This window comes from Stenella coeruleoalba (genome assembly GCF_951394435.1).
Source record: "Stenella coeruleoalba genome assembly, chromosome: 9".
In the NCBI taxonomy this organism is placed as follows: domain Eukaryota; kingdom Metazoa; phylum Chordata; class Mammalia; order Artiodactyla; family Delphinidae; genus Stenella; species Stenella coeruleoalba.
Window position 1 is genome coordinate 87,236,172 of NC_137155.1, and position 15,402 is coordinate 87,251,573.

At 40.0% G+C, this 15,402-nt stretch overlaps 1 protein-coding gene across 13 annotated transcripts in view; it reads left to right on the forward strand.

Annotated features, from left to right (window-relative positions):
* CALD1 (caldesmon 1) overlaps positions 1-15,402 on the forward strand; it is a 215,930-nt gene that overhangs the window by 57,996 nt on the left and 142,532 nt on the right. The window contains exon 1 of one of the 13 annotated variants that reach the window (XM_079931319.1): positions 1,159-6,075. The exons of the other annotated variants lie outside the window; for them this stretch is intronic. The gene's annotated coding sequence lies outside the window, so the exon portion shown is untranslated. Of the gene's footprint in view, positions 1-1,158; positions 6,076-15,402 lie in introns of those variants that run through there. 13 annotated transcript variants of the gene reach the window in all.

A 15,402-nucleotide genomic window follows, 5' to 3' on the forward strand; every position in this document is an offset into this window, starting at 1 on the left:
CTTAATTTTGGCTTTATATTCCTTGTTTTTAACTGTGATACTTTGTGAATTTCCAAGAGTTCTTTTCTTGTTGTTTTGGATGTTCCTTTCTATAACATCCTGATCTATTTTCAGAGATACACTAGTTCTTCTATCTCCTTGGAAATGTCATTTATACTTTTAAGTGCTTTTCTGTTCCATCTCATCTATGTTTTCTCTGTGTTCCTATTTTTTTGTTGTTTGTGCTGGTCTCTGTCTTTAATTGTTTCCTAAAAATACTGGTGATCCTTGGCTGGCTGTCCATATATAGGAGTGAGACAATAAGAAACTGATTGGAAGCTCTGAGTACAGGGGCACTGATGGGCCCACTGGCAGATAATGGACCAGTTGTTTTCACTGGGCAATCATCAAATGCCAATATCTCTAGATCTTTTTTTTTTTTTTAAAGTACATGTTGGGGTAGGAGTTTATTAATTTATTAATTTATTTTTGCTGTGTTGCATCTTCGTTTCTGTGCAAGGGCTTTCTCTAGTTGTGGCAAGCGGGGGCCACTCTTCATCGCAGTGCGCGGGCCTCTCACTATCGCGGCCTCTCTTGTTGTGGAGCACAGGCTCCAGACACGCAGGCTCAGTAGTGTGGCTCACGGGCCTAGTTGCTCCGTGGCATGTGGGATCCTCCCAGACCAGGGCTCGAACCCGTGTCCCCTGCATTAGCAGGCAGATTCTCAAGCACTGCGCCACCAGGGAAGCCCTAGATCTTTCTCTTGAACAAGTTTATCCAAAGAAGACTTTCACAATCTCCTCCTGGTAGTTGTAAGCACAGTTCCAGCATTTTGAGAAGTTTTAGGGCATTGACTGGATCATGGAGGCATCTGCATGGGATAGTTTCCCATTTGCCTTCACTGGTCCCTGTCAGTTTCACTGGTTTTAGATCATGTTTCACTTCAGTTTCTTGGCTGGAAGTTTTAAGCAGGTAGTTCAGGTTTGGATCCCATTCCTTCATACAGAAAGGGGTCTTCCCTCTTTCAGTCCAGGGTTTGCCTCTTGCTGATAGATTGCTTCCCCATTAGTAGGTTACCGTGGGTAGAGTATTCCTATTCCTGTTCATAGATGGAGCACCATCTTCCTAGTTCTCAGCTTTCTCCAGGAGCTTTGTTATAGCTTTTCTGTCATGTTAGCAATGAAATCTGTCATACCTTCGGTCCAGGCTAACCTCTTTGTCTTTGAATTCCCTCTACTGGCTCCCAAACAGTAGATCTGATAGATGAAACTGAATGCTTTGGAATATCTTAATAATCATTGTCACTTTTTTTTAACTTTCAAATTTTCACCTATTTCTTCATTCAGTCTGCATTATTAATTGAGTAAAATTAAATTAACCTATTGGAGATTTAGCCTTGAATATATTTTAAAAGGAAATTTGTGCCTCCTCTGAGATAGCTATGATGGGAGGAAGATAACTTAGAATGGCAACATTCTGTGTTTGTGGGCAGGTAGAGAACAGTCATGATGGTTACATGAGCTAGCCCCTACTCTTTATTTCTGTTTTTCCATGCTCAACCTCTTAAACAGAGGTGATTCTCCTAAAGGGAGAAATATAAATCTTGCACCTAGAGGATTATGAGGAATATGAAATCTGGAGACGTTAAATTGTACATACTTTAAAGCATTAGCCCAACTATACAAAATTCTTTTCATGATAGAATGACTAGTTTATTAAAAGGTCTCAAGTCATTGCAGGTATAAAGACAACATGGTTTTATGTTTTTTTCTACTAGTACCCCTAACTGTTCTGTTTCAAACTTCCTTTTATCACAGAGTAAAGGGATCCCTTAAATACATCTCTGCCCAGCATCCAAACTCAAGAAAGATAAATGTTTATTTTAAAATTTAAGTCTCATATCTTAACTGATTCAAAGCTCTGCTCCCACCTCTACTCCCAGGATAGAGTCTAGTGGCTTAGAGTTGTATCGCTGAGGCTCTTGAACAACTTCTCCTCCTTCATCCTGGTGAATAACTCTGGAATACTGGCGGGTGGGGAGGTGAGAGAAGGAGGAAGAGGTCTGTACTGGACTTGCCACAATAACTGGTTGTTGTAAAAAGACCTGAGTTAATTTGCCTGACTCTTTATGGTTAATGTCAGTAGTCTCCAATTATTAGATGTAGGCACTGCTTGCTCCCAGATAACCTCCCAGATAACCAGGTATGTTACAATGGAAACAAGTCTCAGAGACTAAATTCTGCACACGTGTAAACATTCATTAGACAGTAGGCATAAAAACAATTACAGAATCTGTTCTGCAGACTTGAAGAAGTTCTCTTTCTGTCCTCTTAGTTGCTCTGACGAGCACCTTATACAAAAGGTTTACTCCCTGGCAAATGTTACAACATTCTGATGACAGGATCAGTTTCCTTTCTAGCCAAGCCCAGATTTTTAAATGGGCACAAGCCTGAACAGAATCCTAAATTTATGGCACTTCTGCAAATGCAGGGCTTGCCAGATTCCTAATACCTGTACACACCAGGATGAGATCCCTGTATAAGTCTTTCTACACAACCCAATCACGTGTATTGAACACCCACTCATTTGCCAAATGAAAAACTATGTTTATTCAATACTTCCTTTATGCTAATTTACAGGCCTTTAGGTATGAATTTAGATAGTGGTATTTAAAACATCAGTCTTATATGCTTTCTGGTGTGTATACTCCTGACTAGGGTCATTCATACACTAACAAACAACAGTTCCTAGGGTACAGGTTAGAGTTAACTTCCACACACATATAGATTACACTGTATACACTGAAGTATTTAAATATAAAATTTCAACAGTGGAACATTGGTCATAACTCTGAGCAAACTCTTTGAAAATAAGTGATTAAAGACTCATTCCCAAGGGATGAAAAAAATACTTAAAGAGTTTAGGATGGTAAGAAAATAGTACAACTATGGGAAAGACTAACTTGTAGAACATCTGTGTTTACTAAGGAAATGATATTAAGGCTAAAATCCATGAGGATAATATATTCCTCAAGCCCCTACTTTCAAGCTAAAATTACCAATACAATATATGTATAATATTCAGGGTGCAAGTAATACACCTGATACCAATCTTGCTCCTGGCCTTTGACTGACATTGCTAATTAAACCTAGCATTCTTTCTCATGGCTTCAGAATTCTTTTCAATGCAGTATTCTAGGCAGCTGAAGCTGATAGATTAGAATTGACAGACAAGAGAGAACCTGGTGTAGTACAATAGGCATGGGGTTTTTACTAGCTGTAAAACCTATGGGTAAAATTTTGAACCCTTTCAAGCTTTCATTTACTCATCTGTAAAAAAGCAGGGCTGGGAGTTATGAGAACTAAATGAAATAATATAAATAACGTAGCACAGAGCCTGTAGAGGTTCAATAAATATTAGTTCCCTCCTCTTATAGCCATGATTTTTTTTTTTACCAAGCTGATATATGTTACTTTCAGCTCATGTCTTTTCTATGAGAACAACACTTCATCTAGAACAAAATGTACATTCAGCATGGTACAGTTGTCTATATTTTGACTGTCAGTTTTAGTCATGTCTGTCATTTTTTATTTTCCAACATGAAAAGAGAGTTTTAGGGGAGTCACATTGGAAAACAAAGACAATAAGATTAAAATTCCCTCAAATCAACTTTGGAGCCATGAAAATACTAATGCCTTGACAGCTTACTCACAATTGCAAGAGGCTGTGAGCCAACATCTTGCTTTGTATTGTAGAGGTGATGAGAACATATTTTCATTGCTAGAAAAAAATTAAGCTATACAGACAGAAATGGGACATGGGAGCCAAATTCCACAAGAACACCCTTAAGTTTAAAGATTTTTCCCCATCTCTTGACAATATTTAGAAAACCAAAGGCTATAAACTTTTAAAAGGAATCTTGGATAGCTTACAGACATAGTAAGGTCACCAAAACACTTAGCAGATATGGAATTTTTATAAAAGTATTTAAATTGATTAATTTATTCTCAGAAGTAGCATAAACTTAATCAGAAATGCTTACTAAAAGTGAACATATTGTGACTAATTGCCAACTGCTATATAATCAACTCAGTTGGCCTAATCCTGCATTTTCAGCAAACAGACAGATCCTGCCCTTATGAAGTGAATCAAATGGTTGGAGATGGCAAATCATCCAATGGGTTATCCTCAGCTGTCTTAATCAGTGTTTTCTAGATTTTTCCAGTTTCTGATATATCCTTGAACTGCCAGGTTATGCCTAGTGAGGGTCTATTCTCCTTCTCTCCAGTTGGTTGTAATTATACCATGATTTATTTATAAGAATATGTACTATGAACACACTATTGGTAGGATATTTGCATGTTGTTTTTCCAGTAGTCAATATATTCTTGTCCAGCACTGTGGGTCAAAACTGTGCCCCCTGCAATGGCTCCATGGGGTGAGAGCTACAGTCTGCAAGCATTGAATTGGCCATTGAGAGGACCAAACCACTGACTTCTTCATTCTTGTTCCTCTTTGTGGTGGCAGAAGGCCTTCTCTTTCCCTGCACCCAAGTGTGTGCCAGTTTTTGAATTGAGTAGCAGTTTAATGAAAGCCAAAGTTTATCTGTGAGGTTTGCTCAGGCCTTCATTCTGTTCTCAGCCTTTGCATTCTGTCTGAGAGTACCTCCTATCCCCCTTCAGCTGACAGTGCAGTTGCTAGCTGTGTGTGGGCAAGCCTCCTGGCAGCTCCTGGGCCAAAGAGGAATGACTAACCACCCAGATTACATACAGAATTTTTCAGGAACATGTCTATCAACACAAGCCATCAGCTAAGAAGAATGTTTCCTTGGTCCTTGGGTGGTTTTCCATTTGCTGTCTACTGATTGAAAGTCAATCCATAATCCAAAGTTCAACTCCTATACCGCCACCTCCTTCTTGCCCCAGAGTGGAAGGAGAAGGTTCCCACGACTTAAACCACTGTGTATGATATCTGACCAAAAGCGTTTACTGTTCTTTTCTCTCTACTTCACCATCAGGCAGGAACAATGTTCATTGATCTTTGTATATCCTACCCTCAGTTCCACTGCAAATCACAACTTCAAGCCCAAAGTAAAGGATCAACAAATGCTGAATTGAATTCAGTTAATTGAAGACAGGAATGTTCACGGACACTATTAATACTTCTGATATTATCCTGTCTCCCTGGGGACTCATAACTGGGGAGAGGGGTTGCCAAGTACAATCAGAATTGGCTGGAGAGTTTTTTCAAACTACACAGGCTGATAGCGTGGATTGTTCTGCTACTCAGGACGTTCTGAAATTATCCCTGCCCACTCCTCTCCAACCCTCGTCCTGGTTGAGAACCTTCAAAGAACCTTTCTGTCTAAGACACACCATTCAGAACTTTCTATTTACTCGTATTCATTTTAATGAAAACCTCATAAAACTAGCCATGGATGTGTTTTCATCATATTCAAAGTTTAATTGACTGATAGCTTGGGCACGATGGAAATGCTTAGATAGATTATCTTAAGTTACATTTAAACAAAACTATTTACAAAAAATCTACTTCTTGGTTGGGCTATTTTTAATGTTTCCTAAACAAGTTATTGTAGGTGGGCCAATTTTCCCTCTTTGCTTGTCATTTTAGAAACCCATTTGGACATGTTCTATCCCTGATCTAATTCTCTCACCCCACTGGCTACAGAGTAGTGCGTTCTTGTTTGAAAGGGTCAAAAGATTCAGAATCTGACATCCAAAATATGTGCTCTTTTCCCTTTTTTTTTTCCTGGAGTCAAAACCCCTGAAGTATAAATCCTTTTTAAATGAAGAAAACAGTGCCAAAAGGAATGAAACATTTTTGGTCCTTCTCCAAAACAGAGAGATAGCACTGAAACAGGAAGTGGATGATTTAAATATCCACTCGGCATCTTGGCAACATATTTATGTTTAAGGGACTTAAGGTTAAAAGGTTTTAGTCTGGCCTGGGAACACTCTATCTTCCCCTAGGGTTTGGAGCTTTGGGGAAAACTTTTAAGCACTTATCAAATATTTGCAATTAGCCATTTTTCTGAGACCAGACTGTTACTGGGAATGTCACAGGACGGTGTTCCTGGTAAGTAGCATGCCACCATTGCTCTCCTGCTTCTTATGATTATCTCTTTAGCAATCTAGGTTGGTATAGTAGAAAGTTGTTTCATTTTCTATTAAAAAAAGAATGCAGTCTCCAGTTCTGCTTCTCCCAAATCTGGAACTACACAGAATGACTGAACAAGCAGAATGCAAAATCGGGGCTCAACTACTTGTGTATCCCAGGTGCCACTTAAGGGCTCCATCCTCCAGGAAAATTCACCTCACCCCTATCTAAGTTATGTACCTCTCTGCTCTCACAGCACCACCTGTTCATACCACTATCATTTATTTTCTTTTTCTTCCTTTCCTTCCTTCCTTTCTTCTACCTCTCTTCCATTCCTCTTCTTTCTTCCATTTTTTTCCCCATTCTTTCAGGTAGTGCCGTGTAGATCATTTGTGGAACTTTGGATTTTATTCTGTATAAAACAGGAAACAATTAGAAAGTTGTAATCAAAAGAGTGATGTGAACTGACTTAGAGTTTACATCTGACTCCTGTGTTGAGAACAGAATGGCATGGGGAGAGTGGGGTAGTGGGGAAGCTGATGTAACTGAAAGACAATGATGGCTTGAGCTAGAGTGGCAGTGATGGAGATAGTGAAAAGTGATCAGCTTCTAGATATTTATTTTGAATGTAGAGCCATCAGGATGTGCTAATGAATTTGAGAGTGAAAGAGAAACAGGCAGTGGTATTCTGGAGCAGGCTCATTAGAGCTCATGAGAGCCAATGCTAAATTTTTAGGAGTTTTGTAAGATAGTTATTAAATACAAGCCATGTAACAAATGAATTATATAAACTTCTAATTAAATGTTATATTAAAATAAAAGTAATGAATACTAAAAAACTCATCATTTCCTGATTATCTTATTACATTTTACAATTACCTATGCTCTTGAAGTTATTGATATATTTCGTGTCTATATGGTGGAAACACAACATAATGGAGAGCCACTATACATCTCCTACCAACTTAGTATTCAATGATGTGACATTTGTAGCTAGAAATGGATAATGATGGGAGTATTTATACAGAGAAGTTGGACCTTCCTCTACCTCCCACCCTTCAGAGCTGAGAACCTGCTGTTACATGTTTACCAGCAAATCACTGGAAAAAAGGAGTCAAAATGAGCTTAAGGGTTTTGGTTTAAGAAACTGGAAGAATGGAATTTCATTTACCAAGTTCAGGAAAGATGTAGAAGGAGTTGTGAGGGTGGACATCAGTAGTTCGGTTTTGAACATTTTGAATTTGACATAACAGTTACACATCTGATTGGAACTGTTAAATAAGCAGTTGGATATACAAGTCTGGGATTCAGGGAGGAGGTCCTGGGTGAAGATATGTATTTGAGAGTCATCAGCATTTGCATGAGATTTAATCCCAAGAAGCAAGATGAGATCAAGGCAGTGAGTTAGATAGAGGAACACAGTCTTAGGACAATTTCTGGGGTCCTCTGACAATTAAAGATCAGAGTGAAGACCAGGAGCCATCCAAGGAGAATAAGAAGAATGGCTAATGGGAGTAGAAAGAGAACCAGGAGGGTGTGATGTGCTAAAAGCCAAGTGAAGAAAGAACTTCCAAAGGGAGGAAGTGATTGTGTCAAATACTAATAGGCTAAGTAAGACAGTGACTGAGAACTGATCAATGAATTTAGCAATGTAGAAGTATTGATGACCCTGAAAAAAAAAATGCAGAAAAAGTCGGATCGGCATGGATTCAAGAGAGGAGGGGAGGAAAAGAAGTAGGAACAGTGAGCAGAGGCAACTCTTTTCAGAATTTTTGTTGAAAGAGGAGCAGAGGATTGGAATAGTTACTGAAGAGACATGTGAGTTTAATAAAGATTCTCTTTTCTTAATTTAAGATGAGATATATTTAGGCATGTTTGATGATGGAAATAATCCAGTGGAGAAAGAAATATTGATGATGCAGAAGAGAAGTAACAGTTGCTAGAAAAATGCTCTTGGGTAGGTGAAAAAAGGTGGAACCCAGAGTGCAAGTGGAAGGTTTGGCCTTAGATAGGAACATGGGCAAATAAGGCATCATTGCAGGAGGAAAGGTAGACTATCTGGATTCAGCTATAGGTAGATTGGGAAATGTGGTGGGAGCCTGTGAAGTTTCCATCTGATTACCTCCATTTTTTCAGTGAAATAGTAAGCAAGTTTATCAGCTAAGCATTAGAAAGGAAGAGGAGATTTGAGGGGTTTTAATAGAAGAGAGGATGTTTAGACTTGGGAACCATAGTAGAACTGCCAGGTAGCACTAAGGATCCACTCAACATTAGTAGTAATCAATTTTAAGTAAAACCAGTCAGCTTAGCTGTGAGTTTCCTCCAGCTGGGTTCAGCTGCCTGCCTGCTAAATGGAAAGTAGTGTTTAGAGTGATGAATCAGGGGCTGTCATCTGTGAAAGAAGGTGGGAGACTGAGATATGTTGGCGGAAAAGACCATTGGAGGAGAGGAGCTCAAGGAACTAAGAGGCCAGGGTATTAGAAGGATCACATACGTGAAATTTGAAATTTCTGAGAATTATGGCAGGCATCATATTGAAAAGAGTTACAACCAGGAGCTAAAATCTTCTAGAAATAGAGGGGAGTAATGCAGGAATCGGTAGATGACTGCAACAAGGAGGGGTAGTGGGTAGTATTTTTAGGGAGAAACGAGGCAAAAATGGCAAAGAGGAGTAAGGAGGACACCTCCTTCACCTCCAGGCTCTGTGATACGAGGGTATGGATGTCAGAAGAACTGTAAATTGTAAGGGGATATATGAAGCATGAAGTTGGAGGGAATAATCAAAGAGTTTTCAATATAGAGTCTTGGTTGATGACTGATCCTGAGTTCTAGAGAAATCAGGTAGGGAGATGATAGGGGATCAGAACAGGAGAGGTACAGAGCCAGTTGGGCATGGAATATGGGTAATGTAGGAGGATCTGAAAGTCTTGGGAGCCTTGAAGAATGTAGGGCATGATACAATCAGTCCTGATGATCTCATATTCAGACTATAATAGTAAGTCTGGGACTGTTGCTGAGGAGGGAGGGGTTTCTCTCCAGGAACATGCAGAATTCTGGGGCTTCTTTTTCAATCCAACTGAGAGTTCAGTGGAGGCTTGTGGAGGGCTTGTTTACTAGGAGCACACAAAGCTCTAGAGACCACGTTTACTCCTGCATATCTGTTCCTTCTTTTCAGCCCTTAGCTCACCAAGGTTTAATAACATGTTTACTTCACAGTCTTCTGCAAACTTGAACTTCACCTTGCTCATGTCTGTGTCCCTAGTCCTAGCATTCTCCTGTAATAAGCTCAGGAATATGAACAAATGAATGAATGAATGGGGGTTTGAGTGAATGATAATTCTTTAAAGGTTTAGCATTGGAAAAAATAAACAAGCAAACAAAGTGAGAAGCAGCTTCTGCTCCCACCCAAGATCTTTCCTCAACTGACTTCTCCCTCCTGAGTTTTGAACTCACTAGACTCTTGACTCTCACCTGCAATCTTAGCCCAGCCCTTCATGCTCCATCTTTCTGACTGGACTTCATCATCATCTATAACTGGGTATAACTCCAGTACATGAATAGAGTGACCAAGCCCCAACTCTCCTGACCCACCTCACTGCTTGCCAAATTCTGAGAGAGCACTTTGAGCACAAGTTTTGACCCTTCACTGGCGTGTATAGGATGACCTGGTGAGCTACCTGGTCTAACTTTAGTGGCCCTCAAAAACAGTATCTAGCTGCATCCGCTCAACCTGAATCAATCATTATTCATGGTTGCTCTTGGTCCTTTAGTATGCTTAGTTAATGGTGCCATCTTGTTTTGTAAGGAAGTAGTAATTCTAACCAGCTTCAGCAGGCTTCAACTTGAGACCTCTTTAGGGAATAAGATGGGTGGGTTAGGGAATTTGATGTGTCTGAGATTTACTTATAAGATTTAAAATCTCCATTTAGAATTGTCTGTCTTTCTAAGAATGATATTTATTTTCAATTAACCGTATTTCTTGTCACACTGTGGTGAGCCCTAAGAAGATTATAGAGAAGGGTAAAGTCAGGAACTCTGAGATTGTTAGAACCTGGATAAAAGCTACATGATCACACGTAAAACCACAGAGAACAGGATAAAATGGTATGTAGTTAAATGATAGAAAGTAGAGGTCAGACCCCAGCCAGAGAAGGAGAGGTTAAATGGAAGTCGTAATGATCTAGTAAGATTTCTTGGAGGAGATGGGGTTTCAACTGGGCCTTGAAGATTAAGTAGGATTAAGACAGAGAAAAAAATATGTCATATGGAGGTATTTATATTAAAATGCAGTAATACAGACATTATTGTAAGACTTTATGGAGAATGTACTGACCTGATGATAGTGGACAGTGAATGTATAGGAATAATGAAAGGTAAAGTTGAGTCCACAGCAGTGGCTATGAAATGGGCTCTCAGCTCTTCTACTGTTGGGAGTGTAATTGCCCGATGCCTCAGCAGCTGCACTTTAAAATCTGTGTTCTCGCTGAAGCTACAGGTCCCATGGAGCTTGACAGGGATATGTCAGGCTTGTTCCTGGGAGATGTGGGACTCCTCTGATGGACGGCTTTGTTCTGAGGATTCCCCTGGGTCTTGCCTGACTTTCTTAGAACTGCGCTCTAGTATAAAACTCTTCTTACCTACCTGCCTGCCTTCTCTCCCTCCTTCAAGAAGGCCAGCCCTGCATTCCACTCTGTGGTTCTCCTAGCTTCTCCTGGCTCTTCATGATCACCAGCAGTGTTCCTCAAGTCAGCTGCTGTGATATCTTCACTAGCTCCTTCAGGGTCATCAGTGTTATATCCTAATCATTGGTTTGGAGGGGTGACCCTCACCATTTTTTATGGTTTTTAAGGTTGAGGGAATGTTTAGGACTATGAGATCCCAGTCCAGGGTTTTATTTTAGCTTCTGGAAGCTGACAGTGTCTAGGGTTTTGACTATGCTGAACAACTTTAGTGAACTAGTTGGATTGAAAAATCTGGTGTTTGGGGCTTCCCTGGTGGCACAGTGGTTAAGAATCCACCTGCCAATCCAGGGGACATGGGTTTGAGCCCTGGTCCAGGAAGATCCCACATGCTGTATAGCAGCTAAGCCTGTGCACCACAAGTACTGAGCCTGCGCTCTAGAGCCCGTGAGCCACAACTACTGAAGCCCGCGCGCCTAGAGTCCGTGCTTCGCAACAAGAGAAGCCACTGCAATGAGAAGCCCATCCACTGCAAGAAAGAGTAGCCCCCTTTCACCGCAACTAGAGAAAGTCCATGCACAGCAACAAAGACCCAATGCAGCCAAAAATAAATAAATTAATTAATTTTTCAAAAAGATTATATCATGTTTAAAAAAAAAAGAAATCTGGTGTTTGAACCAAATGCGTAGAAAGAATGAAAGTAGAGACAGAATACTTCATATGATTAACATATGACATTCTCAAAAGAACTTTTTATCAAATAAAACATTTAAAAACTATCTTGGGCTCCCTTGGTGGCGCAGTGGTTGAGGGTCCGCCTGCCGATGCAGGGGACTCGGGTTTGTGCCCCGGTCCCGGAGGATCCCACATGCTGCGGAGCGGCTGGGCCCATGAGCCATGGCCGCTGAGCCTGCGCGTCCGGAGCCTGTGCTCCGCAACGGGAGAGGCCACAAACGGTGAGAGGCCCGCATACCGCAAAAAAAAAAAAACTATCTTTCCTCTAAAAAACAAAGTCTATTAATATTTTTTTAAACCTCTGTAATTGGAGTGTATTCCTTTTGTGAAATATCAGTTGCTTAAGAATCTGTCTTTTAATTGTAGTTGTGCTAACCAGGGTCATTCAGCTGTGAATTCATCTAGTCTTCTCTTGACCCATCTAACATACTAGTTTTGCCTAGTGCTGTCCTGTTTTCTCCCAGCATAGCTAAGGGTTTGATAATTTTGTTCAGATAGATAATTTCCTTCCAGTGACAATCTTCCTTCAGTCCTAATATTTAATTTTTCTGGAAAAGTGCAAAAGCTTATATGCACAAACATAAACTGTAGAGTTTTAAAGTAAAACAAAATGTTCTCTCAAGTCCGATGTGGCAGCATCTGGTTATGTGTGTACGTCAGATCTGCAGTTGTGTTTCCAGCACAGCTAGATGAGGTTGCGGAACAGGAGGATCCTGCCATCGCTTTCGGTCTAAGAGTCTCACAGTTTATCACAGTTAACAGCCATTTATTGAAGGAAATTACTGGAGTTCCTGCATTTTCCACTTAGTAATTTTCATATACTAGGGAAAATGGAACTTGATTAATTATATTTAGTTTGCATTTGAAAAGCTACTCCAAAATATTTAAAACCATTTAGGATGTCATTCTTAGATCACGTGTATATTCACAGCAACAAAACCATTCCTGAACTCTCTATTCAGCCAGTTTAAGCTAGCTGTGGGCTGTTTTGTATATACAACATCAGTGAGTTTGGAAGATCTATGTTTATGTCGCTGCTTTGACTGAACTGGCATTTCGGAGGATTTTTGGAGTCTCCAAATGAATGGGTAAAATTTACAGAGCAAGGACACTTTGAAATGAACTGTGCAGTCATATGATCAGTGTTTTCCGCCAAATACAGGAGAATATAATTCCAGTTGTTCCAATGCAAGTCACATTTCATTGACAATCCCATGGCTTTATTTTAGTAGGTGAGGTTTTGCTGAGTCAGAAGGTAGAACAATGAACTTAAGTTTCCTTACACTTCCCTGACGAAATCTGTTTTCTTCCTGGCTTTAAAAATAGTCATTTACTTTTTGTTTTGAAAGAGTGGCTGTTAGAGGAGTAGAAACAGGATTCAACGAGTTGGATTATTTGTTGTAGAGAATGTTAGTGTTATAACCAGAGCAATGAAGTGCTGTTTACATTTGCTAGGGAATTGTGATTGTTTCAGTTTTATTTTTATTTTCATTTTTTATCACTAGTCTTATGTAGGGTCAGAATTGTCAAGAGTGTACCTTTAGAGGAGTACAAGGTAGACAAGTTTGCCGGAGGACTCCTACAGGACTATGTCAAAGGAAGGGTTCCATTTAACAAACAGTTGTCTCAACAGATGCGTACCTGGCTAGAAAGGACAATTTTCTTTGTTTGCTCTTTTGACCACTGACATTTATTTTCATTTTTTAACTTTCTATTTTGAGATAATTATAGATTAGCAGGAAGTTACAAAAATAGTGCAGGGAGGTCCTAAGAACCCTTCACTCAGTTTTCCCCAATGGTAACATCTTACATAACTACAGTATAATATCAAAATCCAGGAAATCGACATTGGTACAACCCACAGACTTTATTCATGTAGGAAGGACTTTTTAAAACAAGAAATAATTCAGAACAACCACAGTCTTCCTCTAGAACCTGACCTTCTTACTGGGAAGTACCTGAGTGTTGTTTATTGAGCACTTCTCCACACTTTTCAGGGCAAACTCACCTGGAACTGAGCTTTTTTTAAAAAAAAAAAAAATTTATGGGGTTTCCCTGGTGGCAAAGTGGTTGGGGGTCCGCCTGCCGATGAGGGGACATGGGTTCGTGCCCCGGTCTGGGAGGATCCCACATGCCGCAGAGCGGCTGGGCCCATGAGCCATGGCCGCTGAGCCTGTGCGTCCGGAGCCTGTGCTCTGCAACGGGAGAGACCACAACAGTGAGAGGCCTGCGTAGCAAAAATAAATAAATAAACAAACAAACAAATAAATAAATTTATTTATTTATTTATGGCTGTGTTGGGTCTTTGTTGCTGCGCATGGGCTTTCTCTAGTTGCGGCGAGCGGGAGCTACTCTTCGTTGTGGTGCACGGGCTTCTCGTCGTGGCTTCTCTTGTTGCGGAAGCAGGGGCTCTAGGCATGAGGGCCTCGGTAGTTGTGGCTCATGGTCTCTAGAGCGCAGGCTCAGTAGTTGTGGCACATGGGCTTAGTTGCTCCACAGCATGTGGGATCTTCCCGGACCAGGGCTCAGACCCGTGTCCCCTGCATTGGCAGGTGGATTCTTAACCACTGTACCACCAGGGAAGCCCAAACTGAGCTCTTTTTAAAAATTACATTTCTTCTAAAAGATTATCTTCATAAAGTCCAACCTGTTAAGGACAGAACAGAGTTATTGTTTCATTTTATGAAGTATACAAAAACTAAATGGTAAAACCTTATGGGAAGACAGAACTCAGTTGGCACAAATTATTTAGAAAGCTAAGTGAGGCAGGAGTTCTCTTACTCATTTCATTATTTAAGAGGCCTTTTAAGACAGAAGATATTGTTTTTTATTTCCTCATATAAGATTTGCCTGAAAAGTCACAGGTATGTGGCAGCAAGACTGGAATTTTCAAACAATGTTTTTCCTCAGAGTAACCTTCAACCCATTGAGCTATAACCTCATCTTAATGAAGCCACAGGAGTTTTCCCTTTTCCCCTTTGTCCTGGTTAACTGTTTTCAAGTTGTACATATATGGATCACAATTTTTTTAGAAGGAGCAAGACACACACACACACTTACATGAATTGTTTTGCTTTGTTTTTTTCTCACGGTGTACTTATGCTATTTTGAGTGTAAAGACCAAAATATTCTTTTTAAAAAAATTTATTTATTTTTGGCTGCTTTGGGTCTTCCTTGCTGTGCGCGGGCTTTCTCTAGTTGCGGCGAGCGGGGGCTACTCTTCGTTGTGGTGTATGAGCTTCTCATCGCGGTGGCTTCTCTTGCGGAGCACGGGCTCTAGGTACAGAGACATGGAACCTTCCTCTGAAGTAGACCATACATTCCAAAATATCTCTGGCAGAGTCCGGGGTCTGCTTCTGATTAGATAATTGATATAAACCTCCCTCCAATAAACACTGACTCCTTCAAAAACAGAGGAACCCAAGAATAAAACGTTTCTACGTTTTGAGTAGAAAGCCTTCTGTGACAATTAGTTATCAGAAAGCAGTTTACTTTTCCTTTTAACAACCAGCATTAAGACCTAAGAAGCAAAAAGTATGCTGAATGAAATTCTAATTGAAACTTCAGATCAGTCTTGGATCTATTCTAGACAGTATCGGGTTTGCTATTAACCTTAAGGTAGTAGTACTTCCACATTTATGGTGTTCCATCCTTATCCCACAAAGCTAAATTCATTGCTAATTATAAGTAATATACTTATAATTAATACTTATAATTATAAGTAATATAATTATAAGTAATACTTATAAGTAATATAAGTATTTACTTATCTTCCAGTTGTAAGACAAGTAAATACTAGGGATATAACATAGCTAACGCTGCTGTATGATATATAGGGATGTTAAGAGAGTAAATCCTGTAAGTTCTCATCACAAGGAGAAAATTTTTTTCC